The sequence below is a fragment of the Eleutherodactylus coqui genome, chromosome 10 (genome assembly GCF_035609145.1).
Source record: "Eleutherodactylus coqui strain aEleCoq1 chromosome 10, aEleCoq1.hap1, whole genome shotgun sequence".
NCBI classification, from domain to species: Eukaryota; Metazoa; Chordata; class Amphibia; order Anura; family Eleutherodactylidae; genus Eleutherodactylus; species Eleutherodactylus coqui.
The window spans coordinates 28,174,872-28,195,070 of NC_089846.1; the positions used below are offsets into that span (position 1 = coordinate 28,174,872).

Sequence of the window (20,199 nt, forward strand, 5' to 3'; positions counted from 1 at the left end):
AGGAACCTGCTGACCCATCTGTTCTCCGCGAACTTTGTGTCGCATATAGCACTAAGGGCTGCGACCTGGACTCTCAGGGTACTTGGGGAGAGGCCCATCTCTAGACCCTCCTGCAAGAACTCTAAGATCAGAGGGATATCCGGGATGGAATCCCAGGAATCCCTTCCCTGTCTCCATAAGGAAAATCTTCTCCAAACCTTCTGGTAGATAAGCTGGGTCGTCTTTTTCCTGCTGGACATTAATGTTTCGACCACTCTCTCTGAGAACCCCTTCCCTCTTAGTGAGAATTCCTCAAGAGCCATGCTGTTAAGTGGAGCCTGTCTATGCCTGGGTGGTTCAGTGGCCCCTGTGATAGTAGATCTGTCCAGGTAGGCAAGGTGACTGGGTCCTGGATGCTCAATGTTGTCAGGAGACCGAACCAACTTCTCTTGGGCCAGAAGAGGGTCACCAGGATTAGTGTGCATACCTGGGTTCTGAAATGTTGTAAGACCCTGGGAATCAGCGGTATCAGAGGAAAGGCGTACGTCAGCCCCTCTCCCCAGTCCTGGCCTAGGGCGTCTATTGCTGTAGGACGATCTCCTGGCCGGAGGGAGAAGAAGTTGCTTACTTTGGCGTTTTCCCTGGTTGCGAATAGGTCTAATTGTGGGGTCCCCCATCGGTTGGTCAGGATTCTGAATGCTTCCTGGGAAAGAGACCACTCTCCTGGGTCTATTTGCCTCCTGCTGAGAAAATCCGCTTTTTGGTTTAGTGTTCCCTTCAAGTGTGTTGCCGTGATCCAAAGGATCCGGCCCTCTGGCCAGCGGAAAATTTTCTGCGCGATGATTTGCAGGGCGGGAGACCTTGTGCCCCCTTGGTGCCGAATATGGGCGACCGCGGTGGTATTGTCCGACAATATCCTTATATGCTGGTTCTGTAGCGAGTTTCCTAACTGCTGTAGGACCAGTCATACGGCCTGTAGTTCCCTGTAGTTTGAGGATTGGTCTCTTATTCTTTGTGGCCATGGGCCCTGAAGGAACTGGTCCCCCACATGCGCTCCCCATCCCCAGGCGCTTGCGTCCGTTGTGATGTGCGTGGCCGGGTTCTGAATCCAGTGGCCCCCTCTCCGCAGGTTCGCTGGGTATGTCCACCAACGCAGGGATGTTTTCACTGTGTTTGGGATGTACATTCTTGCCCCTAGAGAGGACTGTTTTTTGTCCCACGTGGATAGGACTGAGGCTTGCAGAGCTCTGGTGTGAACCTGGGCCCATGCTACTCCTGGAATGCATGACGTCAGGCTTCCCAGGAGACATGGCTTCCCGAATTGTGCATGATTGTCTCCGTAGGAAGGTTTTGACCAGCCATCAGATTTTTTGTATTTTTTCCTCGGGCAGGCAGGAGCATTGAGATTCTGAGTTGAGTGTTATGCTGGATCTAAGCTGGATTTTTCCCAGTTTATGATCCATCCTAGGGACTGGAGAAGTTCTAGCACTATCTCCAGGTGTTTCGTTAGAAGTTCTCTGGACTCTGCTATTATCAAAATATCGTCCAGGTAGGGTATTATTAGGACCGACTTCTTCCTCAGGTAGGCGGCTACCTCTGCCATAATTTTGGTGAAAATTCTGGGTGCTGAGGAGATCCCCGAAAGGCAGGCATCTGAATTGATGGTGCTCTATTCCTTTGCCCATATCCACTGCGAACCTTAGGTATTTCTGGGACCCCTCATGGGTCGGCACGTGGAAATAAGTGTCTTTTAGATCGATGGATGCCATGTAGGCCCCTTTGGGAATCAACTTTATTGTTGAGGAGATGGACTCCATTTTGAATTTCCTGTATTTGACGCAGGCGTTTAGAGGCTTCAGATTCACTATCATCCGCTGTTTCCCGCAGGGTTTTCTTACTAGGAAGAGCCTGAAATAATGGCCCTGGGTTTCCTCGTTTCGCGGTACGGGGGATATTGCGTTTAGTTGTTGTAGCTCCCGAACGCTTTGCCTTAGTAAGTGTAACTGTTGCCCTGAGCCTCCCGTGGTAACGAATTTCCTTCTGGGGAGGGACACCACTTCTATCCGGTATCCCTGCTGTAAGATCTTTGGGATCCATGTGCCTTCGCAAATCGCGGCCCATTGATCCACAAAGCTCCCCAGCCTTGCCCCTACGTGGATGGCATCAGGGTCTCTGCTTTGGCTCCCCTGGTGGGGGTTAAAGAGGATATTCCTTCCTCTGCCCCCCTTGGGGTAACTCCAGCGTCCCGTCTTGCCCTTGCCTCGGTAGGTCTCGGGCTGTTGCACTGGGGCCCGGAAGGTCTTCCCTCTCTGTGGCTTTTCTTCCGGGAAGCCCCTCTTTCTGTCGGCCGCCTTCTCCAGGATCTTGTCTAAGTCCGGTCAGAACAGAAACTGACCGTAGAACGGGAGGGCGCATAGCTTGTTTTTAGAGGCTAGGTCGCCTGACCACGACTTCAGCCATAACACCCTTCTGGCTGAGTTAGACCGGGCTGTAGCTTTCGCCGAGAGCTTGACTGTTTCGGCCGCGGCATCTGCTAGGAAATTTGTTGCCATCCGCAGGATAGAGAGAGAGTTTAGAATCTGTTCCCTTGGCGTCTTATTGGTTAAATGTAACTCCAGCTGTTCTAGCCATACCCCCAGAGTCCGCGCCACGCAAGTGGCTGCGATCCCTGGCCTGAGTATGTTTGCCGCTGCCTCCCATGATTTTTTAGGAGGCCTTCAGCTTTGCGATCCATGGGATCTTTTAATTGTGCGGCGTCCTCGAAGGGCAGGGTCGTCCTCCTAGCTACTTTGCGCAAGCTGGGAGGAGGTACCCAAGGTAGATGTCCCAGTGGCCAAACTTCCTCCTCGAATGGGTACCTTCTTTTTACCCCTCTAGCGGAGAAGGAACCTGCATCGGGTTTCTTCCACTCTTTTTGGATAACTCTAGTGATATTTTTGTGGACAGGGAAGGTATGTTTACGCCTCTCCCCTAGTCCCTCGAATATCTCATCTTGCAGGGTGTGTGGTTCTCTGGGCTCTTCCATTTTTAGTGTAGCCCTGACCGACTTAATCAGTTCCGTTAAGTCGTCCTGGTGAAATAGGTACTTTTTATAGTCATCATCTGAGGACTCCTCGGCCGCCGGTTCCTCTTGCTCCGACCCGATTGAACTCTCGGAGTCGGAAAGCTCCTCGGGAACATACACCTTTTTCTGGCGCTTAGCTGGCGGCACTATCTGCGACGTTAGGGCTGATCGAACCTCCTCTTTCACCAGCTTCCTAACGTCCTCCATGAATCCCCCCCCGATTCCTCTTTGACTAGCCTAGCTACGCATGCCTTGCATAGAGGCCTCTGATACGTAGCTGACAGTCTTGTCCCGCACTCCACGCATTTTTTGAGTTTTGTTCTGGGGGGGACGGGGGACGTCTTTTTTATCCCCCTGACAAAAGAGAGCATTTTTTGCGGGTAAATATGCAATTTTCCATACACAATACACTGGATTTTGCATTTGTATTTTTGCCGCACTGGCTACTTACGGCCGTTGTGGCTGAGGTTTCAGCTGTCTCTGGTGCTGGAGCACTCATTACTATACCGGTACTGCAGACACCTTGCGACCTGTAGTGCTGGTCCACCTTCTGGCTTCTCTCAGGTTCCTTATTTTGAATTTACACGCTAAGCCCCGCACCCTCCACGCGCCTCCTGATGCGAGCGCGATGACGTCATCGCGCTGGACACGTGACGCGACGCCCCGCCGTCAAAGGGCTTCCTGGAGTGCCGCGCTGTGACTATACAAGGAGGAGGAGGGGGACTGAGGCTCCCGCTTTGTACCCCCCATGGGCCGCCGCGGGAGGAACCTGGCCCGGAGGCTACCACCCCATGTGGTGTCCCGGGAGTTGTCTGGCTGGAAGGGAGGACAGGCTGACCCCCTGCCCTCCGATCCGCCCGTGAGTAGGCTCTGGCTGGCTTCTCCACCAGCCCCTCTCAGAGATCCTGCCTCCTGGCAGGACAGGAAGACACAGAGGAAAGTGGGGAAGGGGGGGAGCTTTTAACCTCTCAGTATGTTCCTGTCCTATCAGGAGGAGGCAATCTCAATTGGTGCTGTCGTGGAGACTGGGGAAAATATATATATATATATATACATACACACATATACATACATACACATACACACACACACACACATACATGCACATAGAAAAAACCCTGACACACAGGCCCAATACAGAGGTCACACAGAGCTGCACACGTATGAAAAAAAATCTGTTTTTTTGTGGCTATAGCACAGTCTTGACACAAGGGTGGACCTAGCCTAAGCCTGTACTTACACGACCGACAAACTCATGCGAGCTCCGCTCGATGTGATATGGACGGAACTCCCACGAGTAAAGAATCCATTGTTTTCAATGGGTTTATACACATTGACATGTTAGGCTATTTTCTGCAGCCTGGATGAAACTTTTTAAAATCCCATCTAAATCTAGGCAGAATATCTGCAGCATTTCCACTGCTGTGTAGACATAACCGTAGGGCACCTTCACACTGGCGAGAAAATCATGTGAGATTTGTGATTTGCGAGATGCACAAATCTGAAACCCATTTTTTTGAAAGGGTACATTCACATTTACTATGTTTCCCTGCATGGCACCACGATGCGATTCGGGAAACATTGCAGCATGTTCATTCTTTTTGCAAGATCTCCCATTCTTTTCATCGCAATCCTCTGCCACGGCTGTGACCGCTGCAGCAGGGGATTCCTTCAGCTCTGCAGGGATGCAGAGCTGTCGCATCCAAGGGCTTTCACGTTTTCAATGGAGCCTGTGGCCGCAGCGCCAGCCCCAATGAAAACAGTGGGAGAACATCCCGATCTCCTGCTGCGGTGGGAATGAAGGAAACCTCCGCAGTGATACGAGGCTGTTTACACGTGAAAACGCCTCGCATTCAGGGGTTTTAAGAAGGATTTTGAGGGGAATACCAGGCAGTGAATCACAGTCCGGTATCGCCCTCGCCAGTGTTCGGTCATCGCTGATTACAGTTTGACATTGGAGACTGAAAACCAGGACTGTGGAGTCAGTAGAAATATCGTCGTCTCCTATGCACGCCCCACATCAAATAAAAATACAACCCCATTTCCAAAATGTTGGGACGCTGTGTAAAATGTAAATAAAATATTAAGAAAAAAAAAAGGAATGATTTTGAAATCTGCTATACTTTATTCACACTAGAACATGGAACACAAATCAGAAGGTGAAAGGGAGACATTTTTCCATTTTATAAAAAATAGTTGGGACAACTCTAGAGTTGTCAACCATAGTGTAGCATCCCCTCTTTTTACAGCCGCCTGTAAATATTTAGGTAGGGGAACGTTGTCCCATTCTTGTTGGGTGCAAGATTCTAGCTGCTCAACAGTCCTGGCTCTTTGCCGGATATTTTGTTTAATAATGCACTAAATGTTTTCTATTTGTGAAGGTCTGGACTGCAGATAGCCAGTTCAGCACTCAGACGCTTCTCTGATGCCATGATGTTGTGATGGATGCAGCATGTGGTATAGCATTGTCTTGCTGAAATATGCAAGGCATTCCCTGAAAAAGATGTTGCCTGGATGGAAGAATATGTTCTTCTAAATCCTCTATATTCTGCTCAGCATTGATAGTGCCTTTCAGGATGTGTAAGATGCCCATACCATAGGCACTAATGAACCCTCATACCACTATAAATGCATGCTTTTGAACTATGCGCTGATAAACTGGATGGTCTCTCTCCTCTTTTCCAAAAAATGTCAAATTTTGAATTATCTGTACACAAAACAGTTTTTCATTTTAAATGAGCTTTGGCCCAGAGAAGACGCTGGCCTTTCTACATTGTGTTGATATATGGCTTCTTCTTTACATGATACAACTTTAACTTGCATTTATGGATTGCACAGTGAACTGTATTCAAAGACAATGATTTCTGGAAGTATTCCTGAGCCATCCAGTGATTTGCATAACGGAATAATGCCTGTTTTTAATGCTCTCAAAAAAAGAAAGTCCCATTGAAAAGAAAAAAAACGCAGCGATATCACAGCGTTAAAAGAAACGGTAGTGGGTAGAAGCCCTTATGTATAATAAAACTTTAGGTCTGGATGGGAGATTGATTTTACCTTGCAAGAAAAGTAAATTTTCTTGTATAAACTTGATCACTTCTGGGCACTGTTAAGTAAAAACATGATATAAAATATTCCAATGCGATTTATTTATTTTAAAAAAAAAGGGGGGGTTGTCCCGTCACCGGGCTACCTGTAGTGAAATAATAAACTGAACATGAACAGTCACCACTCATTCACCTGGCATGGAGGCTCCCATCCTGAGCGCCATGATGTCAGGAGTTCAGGAACGTGACCGTGCAGCCTCTTATTGGCTGCAGCAGTCACAGCAAACGTTGGGACAACAGCAGGGAGGTAAGTACAGCTCAGTTTATTATTTTACCACAACCATGCCTATTAAAGGGAGGTTTATCCAAAATTAAATATTTTTTCAAAACTATTGATGAGAAACAAAGAACAGAGGCCACTATGCTGAATAAATGCACATTAACCCAAGTATAGAAGTTGCCGCAAAAGCTATATGACGTTTACTATATTAAGGGCGCCTACCCACTGGCGTTGCCGATTTTCGTGCGTGAAAAACGCAGCGTTTTCCGCGCCTTTTTCGTTAATTTCCATTGACATTCATGGGTGCATTAAGAGAAAAATAAGGAGACATATGCAACTGACAGTTCCTATGTGAAAAATTGCAACGGACCGAAAAAAAAAACCCAAATGGACAAGAACACATTCTATACTAATTGCTCTTCAGAAAAAACGCAAAACGCAATTTAGCATTGCAGGAAAAAAAATAAAAAATAAAAAATAAAAAAATCGCCAGTGGGTAGGTGCCCTTAAATAAGCAAAAAAAATCCACTTTTTACAAGGGAAGACAGGGGAGCACGAACTGTGTAAGTGCAGAATATAATAATCCGAACTACTGAGGTTTCTTGCTCTACTTAAGGTGCAGCAGGTTGTTTCCCGTACATATCTGACACTGGGTGTATAAATGACGCTGCTAGTATTACAGATATTGTCCACACACGAACATGCTCCCTTAAATCCCCACCCACAGTGTGTCGTATTTTTATCTATTGAATTGGTTGCTATGCCGCTGCCCAGGCAACAAGTGCTTGGTAGCTGAAGATGTACACAATAAGCCTTTGGCTGCCTTGTAAATGTTACAGTGTAAAATATCACGATGAATGATTCATGAATGTGTACACATACCCGGGATGTCGCAGAGATTCCTGGACAATCCTGTTTCAGGGTCTTTAAAAGAATTTCAATTGCACTGTGAATGAAGAGGCCTTTTTAGGACCTAAAATGTTCACACAATAGACTACTTCCATAAAACTTTTGACTGGGGAGAGAATATCATAAAGTTCTTTAATGGAGACCACATTTCTACGATAATAGCGCAAAGCAATTTTGCATAATGAAGGGCGATGTGGCAATGACAATGGTTACAGAAGCTCTTACTTTGTAGACTCCGAGAAGTTAGCCGTGTATTATTTCTTGCTAGCACAGAAATTCATCACTGTGCTGCAAGTGAAAAAAAAAAAAAAAGTAGAAGGGTCTTCCATGTGACGCTCTCTAAGCTTAGTCGCATGTCTTTTTAAGGAGTCTTCATGAAACTTTAATTTGCCTTTAAACTGTCTTGAATGTCGGAAGATAAAAAAGCCACTCCAGTGAAAATATTTTTCCTGCACCCCTGACCCTTAAAAGAAAAACAACTATTAACTGAATGCTGTGATTCTAAAGAGATTTTCAAACTAATCATGATACCATATAGACAGCAGCATCAGTGATTTTTGTAGCGAGATACATCAAGGTGTAGCCCCAGTCAATGGGTCCATTTGCATGGGCCAAGAATTGGTTCACTGCCAAAGGCTCGCCAGCCAAATGCAGGACTTACTTCTATAAGTACGGCAATCAGCCTAGCTGTATTCCGGCCCGTGCATTACGGAAAGAGAGGCCCAGCTCCTAAATCCCACACATCTCTTTCCCCCCTTGCCGTAGTCTTCATTTGACACAACAGATAGCCGAGACATTCCACGATTACTACCATTCTTTATATAACCTCTCCCCCCGCTTTCTGAGCTAATGTCCTACTATAAGACATTCTCTGCTACCCTGTCCCCTCATTTCCTTCGGGCCTTCAATTTGCTTACACTGGCCCACCAAGAGACACCCTAAAAGCATTCATCACAGTAATCCTGAAAGCAAGGAAGAATCATTTCTTGTGTCGGAGCTACCGTCCCATATCCCTTCTAAACGTAGATCTAAAATGTCTCAAAAATCATTGCCAATCGCTTATCGCCACTTTTCCAACATGTAATACACAGATACCAGGTGGGTCTTGTGCCACAGGTGGAGGCATGCGACAACACTATCAAGGCCATTAATCTCATCCATCAGGCACACAAAACGTCCCTTCCTATATGCCTTCTCTCTACGGAGGCCTATAAAGCTTGTGATAGGATTGACAGAGACTTCCGTCTCCGCCACATGGGACTAGATCATAACATGATGATTTGAATCTCCAGTTTATACTCCTCCCCTTCAGCCTTCGATTAAAGCTGTTATAATTCCACCCCCTTTCCAATGGAACACGATAGGGATGCCCTCTTTCCCCCCTTCTCTTTGTCTTGAGCCTGGAGCCCCTCTGCCATATTCGTTTCAAAATTAACATTGGCGGAATACAGATGGGGGGGGGGGGGGGGGACCCGTGCACAAGGTAGCCGCTATGCGGATGATCTGCTGTTCTCTCATCTCCTCGGATTGCCCTCCTAACCTTTTAAACAAACTCAGCCTATATTCCATGCTATCGAATTTTAAAATTAACTACGAAAAATCAGCGGCACTCAATGTCTCCCTATCCCACTGCCTGGTCACAGAGCTAATGGATTCCTTCTCCTTTCAATGGTCCTAAGATGACATCAAATATCTTGGGATCCACCTCATGGTGGATACCCCGAACCTATCCGCAGCCAACTATCTGAGCCTTTTAAAATTACATTAAAAAGAACCTAACTTCTTGGACTAAGGGCCTCTTTTCCTGGTTTGGCAGATGCTCAATTTTTAAGATGAATGTTTTTCCTAGAATATTGAATAGCCTCCAAGCCTTCCCCTTCATACCCCTAGAACATTCTTCCGACACTTTTTTTCGTTGCTCACTACGTTTGTATGGGCAAACAAGCCCACCCGCATAGCACGGAGTATCCTGTCGAGGCCTAAGGAGATGAGTGACCTCGGCCTATCAGATATGATGGCCTATCACCAAGCCTCCCATCTGTTACGCGTAGTCGATTGGAATAGGCACTTGGACTGCAAGCAATGGATCTAGAGTTTTCCCCAACCTGGTATCTCGCCCATGCATCCACCCTTATTTCCTATTCTTATAAACCCATCTTTCCCACTGAGTCTAGAAGGTGGTGCATTCCACCTACGGTTCCATAGCGGTAGGTTGAGAGCATTTCACTTCATTTCAGAGGGACAGTGGCTACCTACAGATGTGCTGGCAAAAATCTCAGAACCCACGCCGCTGACTTACTGGTAAAATCCTACAAATTAGACACTTTTTCCTTTCCTAACCTCCCGTCCTGGGATTTTCAAGAGGGAAGACTCCATTGGAGCAAATCTGCAGCGAGACAGGTCCCTCCCGCCACACCCTTTAACGTATATACAACATATTAACTATGCACACTGTGACCCCACCACCATCATATGTTCTTGCATGGGAAAGAGATTTGTCGATATCATTTACACCTGAACAGTTAAACAAAGACTTCCCCTTTACATACGAATTATCCATCTCAAGCAAGATTCAGGAAACTGGATTCAAAATTCTCTCGCATTGGTACAGGGTGCCCTCTGACTTCACAAAAGGATACCAGCTATTTCCCAAGTGTTGGAGATGTGGCGCAGGCAAGGGAACTTTACTACATGTGTTTGGGGATTGCCCATTGTTGGTGAGCTTCTTGTCTGAGGTTTGGTGCATTACCTCCAAATTTACAGATTTTGTACTTCCAGAATCTCTTGGATTCTTCCTCTATTTCAGCAACATCCCCCAGTATTCCTACATGCGCTCTGTGGTGAGACATCTGGTTAACGCAGCAAGGTCATGCATACTGTAACTCAGTCAACAAACATCTCCTCCTGTTTCAATGTTGTTTCAACTGATCTGTGAGACAGCGAAGAAAGAGGACCTTACAGCCTCTATCAAAGATACCCAGGATAAGTTCTCAAAAAGGTGGCAATATTGGATCGAGTTCCAAAACTCGCAGAAATACCAGATCCTTTATGGGCAATGAGACCTCTTGACTCCCCAACCAGGGTTCCAAGTGGAGTGACCAAACTTTCCGCTCACACTTCCTTTGTCCCTACCTCACCCCCGTTTTTGTTTTGGTTTTTTTTCCTCTCTTCTCTTTCTTCGTCCTGTGTCTCCCACCCCTCTTCTTCCCTTACTTCTATCCTCAGTCCCCCTTCTAAGCCTAACCTCTCTACTGCTGGCTCCTGAAGCCAGCACACAATGCCCACTATAAGGGAAAACTTAGGTTAAACATTATTTCAGTTTTCTGGTTCCAAATTATTTCTAATTATATAATGATGCGTTCCTGAACCTATTCCAGTATACTGCAGTAGAAAGGGACAAGCTTATGAAAAAAAGGAACATGTATTTGGATGTTGCAATTGGATAATGTTAAATTGTATTCTTAATTTGAAAGACAAATTAAAAAAAATAAATAAAAAATCAATTTGTGCTGAGTGTTTGCTCATTCATCAGTGGACCTTTTGCACACATTCACACAGGCCAATTATCGAGGTGTCGGGTGAAAGTTCATGCCCGATAGTTGTCCTATATAAATGTACCCCAATTGTTGAAGGGTTTTTCTCACTTTAGATAATGCGGGCTAATCCACAAGTTGTCTGAAAGCTGGTGTCAAAAAAGGAAGAACGCCCCACTATGAATGTTACATTAAATTATGGGACATGTGAACATGAGAGGTCTTCAGACAAATCCCCAAAGAGGATATATTGAATATGTACACCTTTAAAACGACATTTCTCTTATTGCATCAAGAACTCGAAAAATGAAACAACTGACAATCATCTTGGATCATATTTTTTGTGTCTATAGCAGAACAAGCATTAACAAATCATACACTTAGGCTAGGTTCACACAGGGTGGATTCCCGTTGGAAATCTCGGGTTTGAGATTTCCACCGTGAGAACCGCCGCGGCAGCTTTGAAGCGGCTCGGCTGCATGCTTTTCCGTTGCGGCCGGCGCTCCCATAGAGGAGAGCGCGGCCGCGACGTAAATAAACAAAAAAAAAGTAAATAGACATGCTGCATCTTTTGTTTCAGCCGGATTTACCGCAGCAGATTAGCCGTCCCGTGTGGACGAGGTTTCTGAGAAATCTCGTCCACATGGCTGGCTAATCCCGAGATTAGCGGCCGCGGGCGGTTTTGCCGCGGGCAGATCTGCTGCGGCAAAACCGCGGCAAATCCGCCCTGTGTGAACCCAGTCTAAGTATGAACATAGTGTCAGAAGTCAATAAAGTCACGGTATTTTACCGCTGGAAATACAGCAATGATGGCTTTGAAGACACTGATGAGATCTATAAACACTTGTGCAAAAAAGTAACCGTATCAACCATCAATATTATAGGTGGACGGCAATATAATAGGTGGACGGTCCATCAAGGGCAGACAATCCCTTTAAGGTAGGCAAGAAAATAAAAATCAGTCACTAACTGCTAAGGAAAAACACAATTATTTCTTTGTTGTAATTTTGTCTCCTGCAAGGAGTTGATCATCTGTTTTGCTAGTGGTGGCCATATGTGAAGTTTGCTTTTGTAGTTGTCATTCTGAACACAGAAGCTTGGAACCACAGTCAGGAGATCATAAGGCAAAACATACAGGAGGCAACGTTCAGGTCAAAACAAAAGGCAAACAAAATGTAGTGAAAAGGATGAAAGACACATTTCTATCAAGTTCAGTCAGAGAAAGGTAGAGAACTGTAAGGATGCCAGTTGGACACTAAATGGCAAAACTTGACTTCACCTTTAGCAGTTCCCTTTTTTGGGTACTAACATTGCCACCCAGTACTCAGCTTTCCCCAGTTCTTACAGTAGAGCCAAATAGTGTAACAACTGGGCTATCACAATACATAGATAGGAAAACATGTAACAGTAGCAAACACTAATACAAAACTAGGGACTCACCATTAGATGACAAGGCCAGAGGGTGATGGTAACCAGATGATGAGGATAATGACGAAAAGGACATTGGAGACTGAAGTAGATGGTACAGAACAGAAACAACAACCAGACAAATTCTATCACTAACGCTAGCTCTCCCTACGGTTTTCCTAATCTCTCCCTGACTCTGGCACTAACACCACACATCACTGTCCCTAAGTAGCTCTCAGTTATCCCTACTGAAGACCTTCATCTGTCCCTGAAAAAAAAAAGGACACAAGACAAAAAGCCAGACAAGCAAACTGAATAATGAACCAAGACTAGGCAGGTACAAACAAGGAACAAACATACACAAAACAAAGGCTAGGAAACAAAAACAGGAACACACAACCATAAGAATAAGACCACACTGACAAAAAAAGAAACAAAAACCTAGACTAGAACAAGGTGATAGAACTTAAACACAAAGTATTGGAACACACATTGTTATTGCTATCACCAGCAACCACACTGCAGAAGCTAGGAATAGTTAAAAGAGAGGCTAGCCAAGAAGGTACTACTCTTTAAAACAAGGTTGGCTGAGCAAAGAGATCAGCTGATCTAATTTAATGGACCAGTTGCATAGTAACTGTTCCAAGAGGTTAGAAGGCAGGAGATCTCAAGTGGTTCATAACAAGAACATGGAAAAAAGGAGCAGTGTTAGCAAGTTTTAGAACTTGCATTAATAGAATAAAACTAATGTAAAATGCAAACAAAAAAACCACATAGGAGATGAATCAATCTGTCCTAAAAGGCTAGCTATTCTAAGAAGCAGCACATTACAGCAAGATTTTTTTTAAAAACTGTCAATTATAATTAATAAGAGGCAGCAATTAGAGAGAAAAAAATTCCCCCAAAATACATGAGATATTCGCTTTAAAAACCAAGATATTGTACTTTACAAGGGTGCTTACAGTCTTTCCTAGTTCAGCGAGTCCCAGTTCTTATTGTACTAAAGATAAGGAAACTCTGGAAACTTAACAGCTGTTCCTTGACCATGTGTTTTATGGGGGCGGATGCAGCCCCTCTACAGGATGAATAAAGAAATCCATAGATGAATGACAACAACTGGATGATTTAGTAGAGTGTAAACTTATGACATACTTTTCTATTAAAATATGAAACTTGCACACAAATGGATGGCCGCCTGCAAACACTGATTTTTTTTCGGCGGGCATCCGCACTGTGGATTCGCAGCAAATACCATTCATAGCATGCTATGGGAAATCCCTTTTCTCTGCACACGAGCGGAAATCAATTGCGATTCCTGTTCGCTGAGAAATTTTAAAAATTGCATCCTTCTCCATTGTGAGCAGTTCCACGCGGACAGCTTCCATAGCAGTTAACATTGTGGATAGTTCGCAGGTTCTGTGTAATCGCCTAGCGACGGCGCAGATAAAATAAACATTTGAAGGAAAAAAAAAAAATCTGTCCTGCGCATGTCCGACAGCGGCTTGCCACAACCATCTGCAGTACAAAAAAAAGGAGAAAATACAGGTACGCGGGGGGTTGCCAGCCACGGTCAGAGCTGGAACCCGCATGCGGAATCCAGCTCTGCCACGTGCTGGCAGCCTAACCGGAAGGGGTTTTATTACTGTGTATCAGAATGAGTTATCCTACAGAACAGCGGCTCCCAAACTGTGTTCCACAGAGCCCTTAGGGCTCGGCAAGCGACAGTCAGGGGCTCCGACAGATAGTCCGTGGTGGCAAACCTATGGCACACGTGTCGACGGCTGCTCACCACTGTAGCAATTACCGGCGGGGTGCCGCAGCTCACCGATGGTAATCGTGCAGAGACACTAATCCTAATGCACATTATGATGTCAGTGTGCACCGGGGATTATCCTCCCCCGAGTCCTCTCCTCCTTGGTTCCGTAGGAGAGAAAAATTCCGGCTCAGAAATGGACGTCAGCACCAAGCAGAGGAAGAGTTGGGCTGAGTGCAAGGAAGAGGTAATTATATGGGTTGGGGGGGCTATTATTACTGGGAGTACTGAGGGGGTTAATATTACTACTGTGGCAATTGGGGGGGGGTTAATATTACTGAGAGGGACGCTATTACTACTGAGATCACTGTGGGGGTCGCTATTACTACTGAGGCGAATATAGGGGACGCTATTACTACTGAGGCTAATATAGGGGTCACCATTGCCGAGGCCACTGTGGGAGGGCACTATTGCTACTGGGGCCAATATAGGGGTCACTATTGCTACTGGGGCCACCACTATAGGGGGTCACTATTGCTACTGGGGCCACCACTATAGGGGGTCACTATTGCTACTGGGGCCACCACTATAGGGGGTCACTATTGCTACTGGGGCCACCACTATAGGGGGTCACTATTGCTACTGGGGGTCACTATTACTACACAGGGGCGGATTTGCTATGGAATTTACAGTAGCTGTAGCAGCAAAATGGATGAAATTTTGAAAATCTCATCCACATGCTGCGGAGAAAATCTGCACAAAACCCATGCAGATATTGACATGTGGTGCGGGATTTAATTCCGCAGCATGTTGATTTTAAATATAACGTATATCAATAACCCTATCCAGTGCCCCAGTTCCTTTTTTTTTTTTTTTTTTTTTTAACGGCCCTGTCCTTTTTTTAATGAGGAAGGTGAAAATAATAAGTTGCGATAAGTCATGCCCCAATACGCCTTCCTCCCTGACCACACCCTCTGTCCAACTTTAGGGCTCCACAAGAAACTATTCCTTCAAAAAGGGCTCCATGTCTGAAAACGTTTAGGAACCACTGCTATGTAAGAATGGTTTCCAAGGTTTCTAGGATAAATCTCAGACCACGATAGTACACTTGTAGAAATGTGTGAGCCACAATACAGTCCTGTACTGAACAATGCATAAGGAGAGTTGAGCGAACATACTCTGGCGAGCTTGATGCTCGTTACTCGAACGAGCTTTTGGCACCTCCCTGCCGCAGCGCGCGTCATTTGAAATTATTTTGGGGGGGGGGGGGCAGGGGAGGGGACCTGTGTAGTGGCCGGCGCTTCTAACTGCAGGAACAGATCTAATTGATTTTTATGTTAGCTACACATGCAGTTACAAACACTGGCCACTACACTGGGATGGGAACAGAAACTTCCCGGCCCATACTCCTGTGTAGAAGCTCCAATAGTAGCCGCCCGATCAGTTGGGGCCCAGAGTGACGGACCCCAGCCAATCAACAATTGATGATGTATCCTGAGAATAGGTCATCAATAGTATTTCCCTGGAAAACCCCTGTAACTTACCATTGGAGTTGACTATTTTTACAAATTATAGCTCCTGGGCATTGATTTTTGAAAAAAAATTAGAAACAGCCCACTATTGTATTTTGCACATTTTGGTGGTAAATACTCTTTAATGAGCTATGTACAATGCCACACAGCAACAATATAGTCACTATATGCAGGGTCAATAATATCTGGTAAAAGTGAACATAAAAAAAATGTTCCTTCTTTTAAATGAATCAAGACCACCAGAAATATAATTGTATGCAAAACAGAAAGAAAAGAAGCACAAAGCCAAACTTATGCAAGTAATTTGTACTGTGGTGGCATTGTGCATGCAATGGGCATCCTGTTAAAATTCATATAACACAATAGCATTTATTATTTAGTTAACCACAACGTCTGATGCTAAATGTCACACTAGAACATTGATGTGCGGTGACAATGTGTTACATGGGTTTCATAATCTCCATAGCAACACGTTTATTCAAGAACATCCTTAGATTGCTCCTAATAAAATCGTTTGACGCTTCACTTTGCAGATGTAGATGTGCATGCATACAAGCATAGCTAGCAGCGCATGTATGCGATACACACAGATGAACAGTTATAGAAGTTTTACAGTCTTTCTGGGATATGTTCAGTGTAGGATTATGGTCTTACGCTCTAACAATTACAGTGTAGAGCCACTTTAAGGCCTCGTTCACAGGGGGAGACATGGCATCGCATCAGTGGTCCGTGCGATATCGCTGTGGTTTCTCAAGGCGATACCGTGATTTTGTAGCGCCACATGCAAGGATTTTCAGGAGGGTTCTGAAATATAAGCCATACCCCAAAAATAAGCCCTAGCTGCAGAAATTTTTTTCCTAAAAAGTATGCATCACCTTAGAAGCGCTGTCCGGGCGCCGCTGCATCTTCTCCCGGGTCCCCGGCACTGTTTTTCCATCTCTTCTGGCCGGGGATCGAAAAATCGCTGACGCTTAGCTAATCAGAGCCAGTACTTGATGAAGGGCTATGATTGGCTCATCGAGCGGTGGCTGGGATTGGCTAAGCATCAGCCAATTAGAGGTAGCGCTGGCAGGAGGCAGGGATATTTCAATCCCCAGCCAGAAAAGATGAAGGAAAATACGCGCCGGAGATGACAGCACTTCTAAGGCAATATATACTTTCCCCCCCCCCCCTGCAGTTAGGGCTTAGGTTATGGCTTTTCCTACTGTCAAAGTTGATTTGCACCGCACGAAAATCGCGTTTTCGTGCAATGCAACAGAGAGGAAGGCTCCATAGAGAAACATGGGCTACAAAACCTCACAAATTGTGTGCATGTCGTGGGACCCGCAAGGTTTTTATGTTGGAATGTCGCATGCTACAAAACATCGCACATGTGAATTAACCCATAGTAAAGCATGGGCTTCACATGAGATTTGCAGCATTGTAGCAACGCGACTGTCGCCCGTGTGAACGAGGCCTAATGGAGCTTCATCATTCGCAGCACACTTTCTGCCATACGCGCTCTCTGTCGGCTCACACAGACCGGTAAAACGCTGCAGGACTCCAGCAGTGTTTTACGAATACAGTCGTGTGAATGAGCCATTAGACACAGCTTGCGTAGCACCTTTATAAAAAGCAAGCAGAAATGCAGGTGGGAACAAAAACGTACCCACTAGCGCCAACAGCAAAAAAATTAGGAAACATTCTGTCTAGAACACTACATTACAATATAGAATGATTATTTTATACTCATCCAAGTTTTAGGCAAGTGTATTCCAATCAGGACTCCCTGGCTGCATGAAACTTTGTCAGGGTTTCCCAGAATACATCAGCTGCCACAAGTATTGCCACTATTACATAAGCAAATTCATTTTGACCTATTCAGAGACCATCTGCATGGGGGCAGGTAGAGCAGTCAACAAATCTCAAGAATTATAGATTGCAATACTATGTATCAGTCACCTACAGGTAATAATGGGAGCTGGAGTTCCCCAAGAAAAGTAGCATTTTTCAGCTTTGCCACCATGTTAATAAGGTTAAGAATAGTGGTTTTTAGATCCCTTTCACATAAAGTTTAAAGGGACTGTCAAGTTGTAAACTACCGATAGCCTATTCTTAGGATAGATCATGAATAGAAGATCGGTGGGGGTCTGTTGCTTAGGGATTCTGCTGATGCACTCATGCACTGAGATGACTTCTGCAAGAAGTAGTCACCAGCTCAGGGCATGAGCCTAACAAACGGGTGATTGGTGAGGATCCCAGGTGGCAGACCCCCACCGACCTACTACTGATGGCCTGTCCTAAGGAGTGGCCATCAATAGCTTACAACTGGGCAACCCTTGTAAGAGATCTTCTTTCCACTTTGATCAAAAAGGTGGATTTAATCTCAGTGGAAACAGTGATACACCTATTGACAAAAATGAATGCGTTCTGACCATGTAACAGTAGAGGCATGCATCCACGTGCTAACAGTGACCTCTAGTGTTGCTACACTCAGTCTAAGCCATTATTCTCTGGTAACTAACATTAGTAACCTAACGTTCGTCATAGACAGAAGAATGTGCAGGAACTGCAAGTACAGTTCATGTGCATGACTGCATATAGCGCATTTTTCAGACTATAAGATGCACTGGACCGTAAAACGCACTTAAGTTTGAGTTGGGGAAAAAAGTAATAAAAACTATATTTCAAACCAAAAGGTGTGCAAAATTTTTACTAGAGTTCACAATCTGTAACAGACACACTATTAGGGGGCATCTGCTGCTGACACTCAGATATAGGGACATGGTGGTCTTGACTAGAATGCAAATATATGTGGATAACCCTTTCGCAACAAAAGCCTGTTTACGCCTTAATGACCGATTACCATTTCAGGTTTTTTTTTCCATGATCGCATTTCAGGAGCCACAACTTTTTAATTTTTCCGTCAACATAGCCACATGAGGGTTTCTGGTTTTTTTTATGGGACAGGTTGCATTTTCTAATGGCACTATTTTTTGGTAACATATAATGTATTATATAAAAATACTTTTTTCAGGGGGATTGGGGAAAAACAAAATTCTGTCATTTGTTTTTAGAATTTCAATTTTACGGCGTTCAGTTTGTAAATAATGTGATAACATTCTCTGGGTCAGCATTATTGTGGCGATAACAAATTTATACAGTTTTTTTTGCATTTTGCCATTTTTGTACTCAAACAATTTTTTTTTTAAAGATTTACTTTTGTGTTGCAACATTCCAAGAGCCACAGCATTTTTATATCGACACAGCCTAGTAGGGCTTGTGTTTTGCGGGATGAACTCTAGTCCTTATTTATCCAATTTTTGAAGATATATAAAGGACGACTTCACACGGGCGAGAAAAGCATGCGAGATTTGAGCGCTGCGATACGCACAAATATGAACCCTATCCTTTCGAATGGGGTCATTCACATGAGGGATGTTATCCTGTGTGGCGATGCAAGAAGCAAATCGCGGCATGTCCTATCTTGTGTGTACTCTCGCATCACAGCCCCAGTGTTTTTAATGAGGCTGACAGCAGCATCGTACTACATGCTAGGTGCAAGCAATGCGATGCCTCCCATTGAACACAATGGGAGAAACTCCACGATCCTCCACCACGGCTGCCAGATTTCCTTCATCCTCAAAGTGATGAGAGGCTGTTTTGATATGAAAACGCCTTGCATGCTCGGGGAATTCACATGGTGAGGAGCGCAATATGGGGGCAGGATTCACAGTCCCATATCGCTCTGGCCCGTGTGAAGTTAGCCTAACATTTTGATTGCTTTTTTACCCCCATATTTTTCTAGAGGCAAGATTAACAAAATGTACAATTCTGGCATTTTTTTTTTTTTACAGCATTCACTGTGCAGTATAAATTATGTTAAAGGGGTTGTCCCGCGCCGAAACGTGTTTTTTTTTTTTTCAACCCCCCCCCCCCCCCCCCGTTCGGCGCGAGACAACCCCGATGCAGGGACGTACAGAAAGCTTACCGGAGCGCTTACCTTAATCCCTGCGCTCCGGTGACTTCTATACTTACCTGTGAAGATGGCCGCCGGAATCCTCTTCCTCCGTGGACCGCAGCTCTTCTGTGCGGTCCATTGCCGATTCCAGCCTCCTGATTGGCTGGAATCGGCACGTGACGGGGCGGAGCTACAAGGAGCCGGCATCCTGCACGAAAGGCTCCATAGAAGAAAGCAGAAGACCCGGACTGCGCAAGCGCGGCTAATTTGGCCATCGGAGGGCGAAAATTAGTCGGCACCATGGAGACGAGGACGCCAGCAACGGAGCAGGTAAGTAAAAAACTTTTTATAACTTCTGTATGGCTCATAATTAATGCACAATGTATATTACAAAGTGCATTAATATGGCCATACAGAAGTGTATAGACCCACTTGCTGCCGCGGGACAACCCCTTTAAATTCTGCAGACCAGTACTATTACAGACAGATTTTTTATTCTCACTTTTATAAGGAGAAAAAAAAGTATCTTTTGTAAAAAAAAAGTATGTTTTGATCAAGGCAGATCTCGCGCTATCCTGCAGCGGGGGCTGACTGTCACTAGTAGCCAGCCTCCCGCTGTTAACCCCCTTCCCTGTCGCGATCTAAGTAGATTGCGGCAGGGAAAGGGTTCACAGAGGGAGCATTTTGCCTCCCAAAAAACGAGATTTAGAAAATAAAAAAAGATTTCCAAAAAGGGTTTTTATTGTGGATTTTGGTAT

At 45.1% G+C, this 20,199-nt stretch overlaps 1 protein-coding gene across 2 annotated transcripts in view; it reads right to left on the reverse strand.

Annotated features, from left to right (window-relative positions):
* The window catches only part of LOC136580282 (uncharacterized), a 121,002-nt gene that overhangs the window by 86,131 nt on the left and 14,672 nt on the right, over positions 1-20,199 (reverse strand). The window contains exon 1 of one of the 2 annotated variants that reach the window (XM_066580724.1): positions 12,250-12,277. The exons of the other annotated variant lie outside the window; for it this stretch is intronic. The gene's annotated coding sequence lies outside the window, so the exon portion shown is untranslated. Of the gene's footprint in view, positions 1-12,249; positions 12,278-20,199 lie in introns of those variants that run through there. 2 annotated transcript variants of the gene reach the window in all.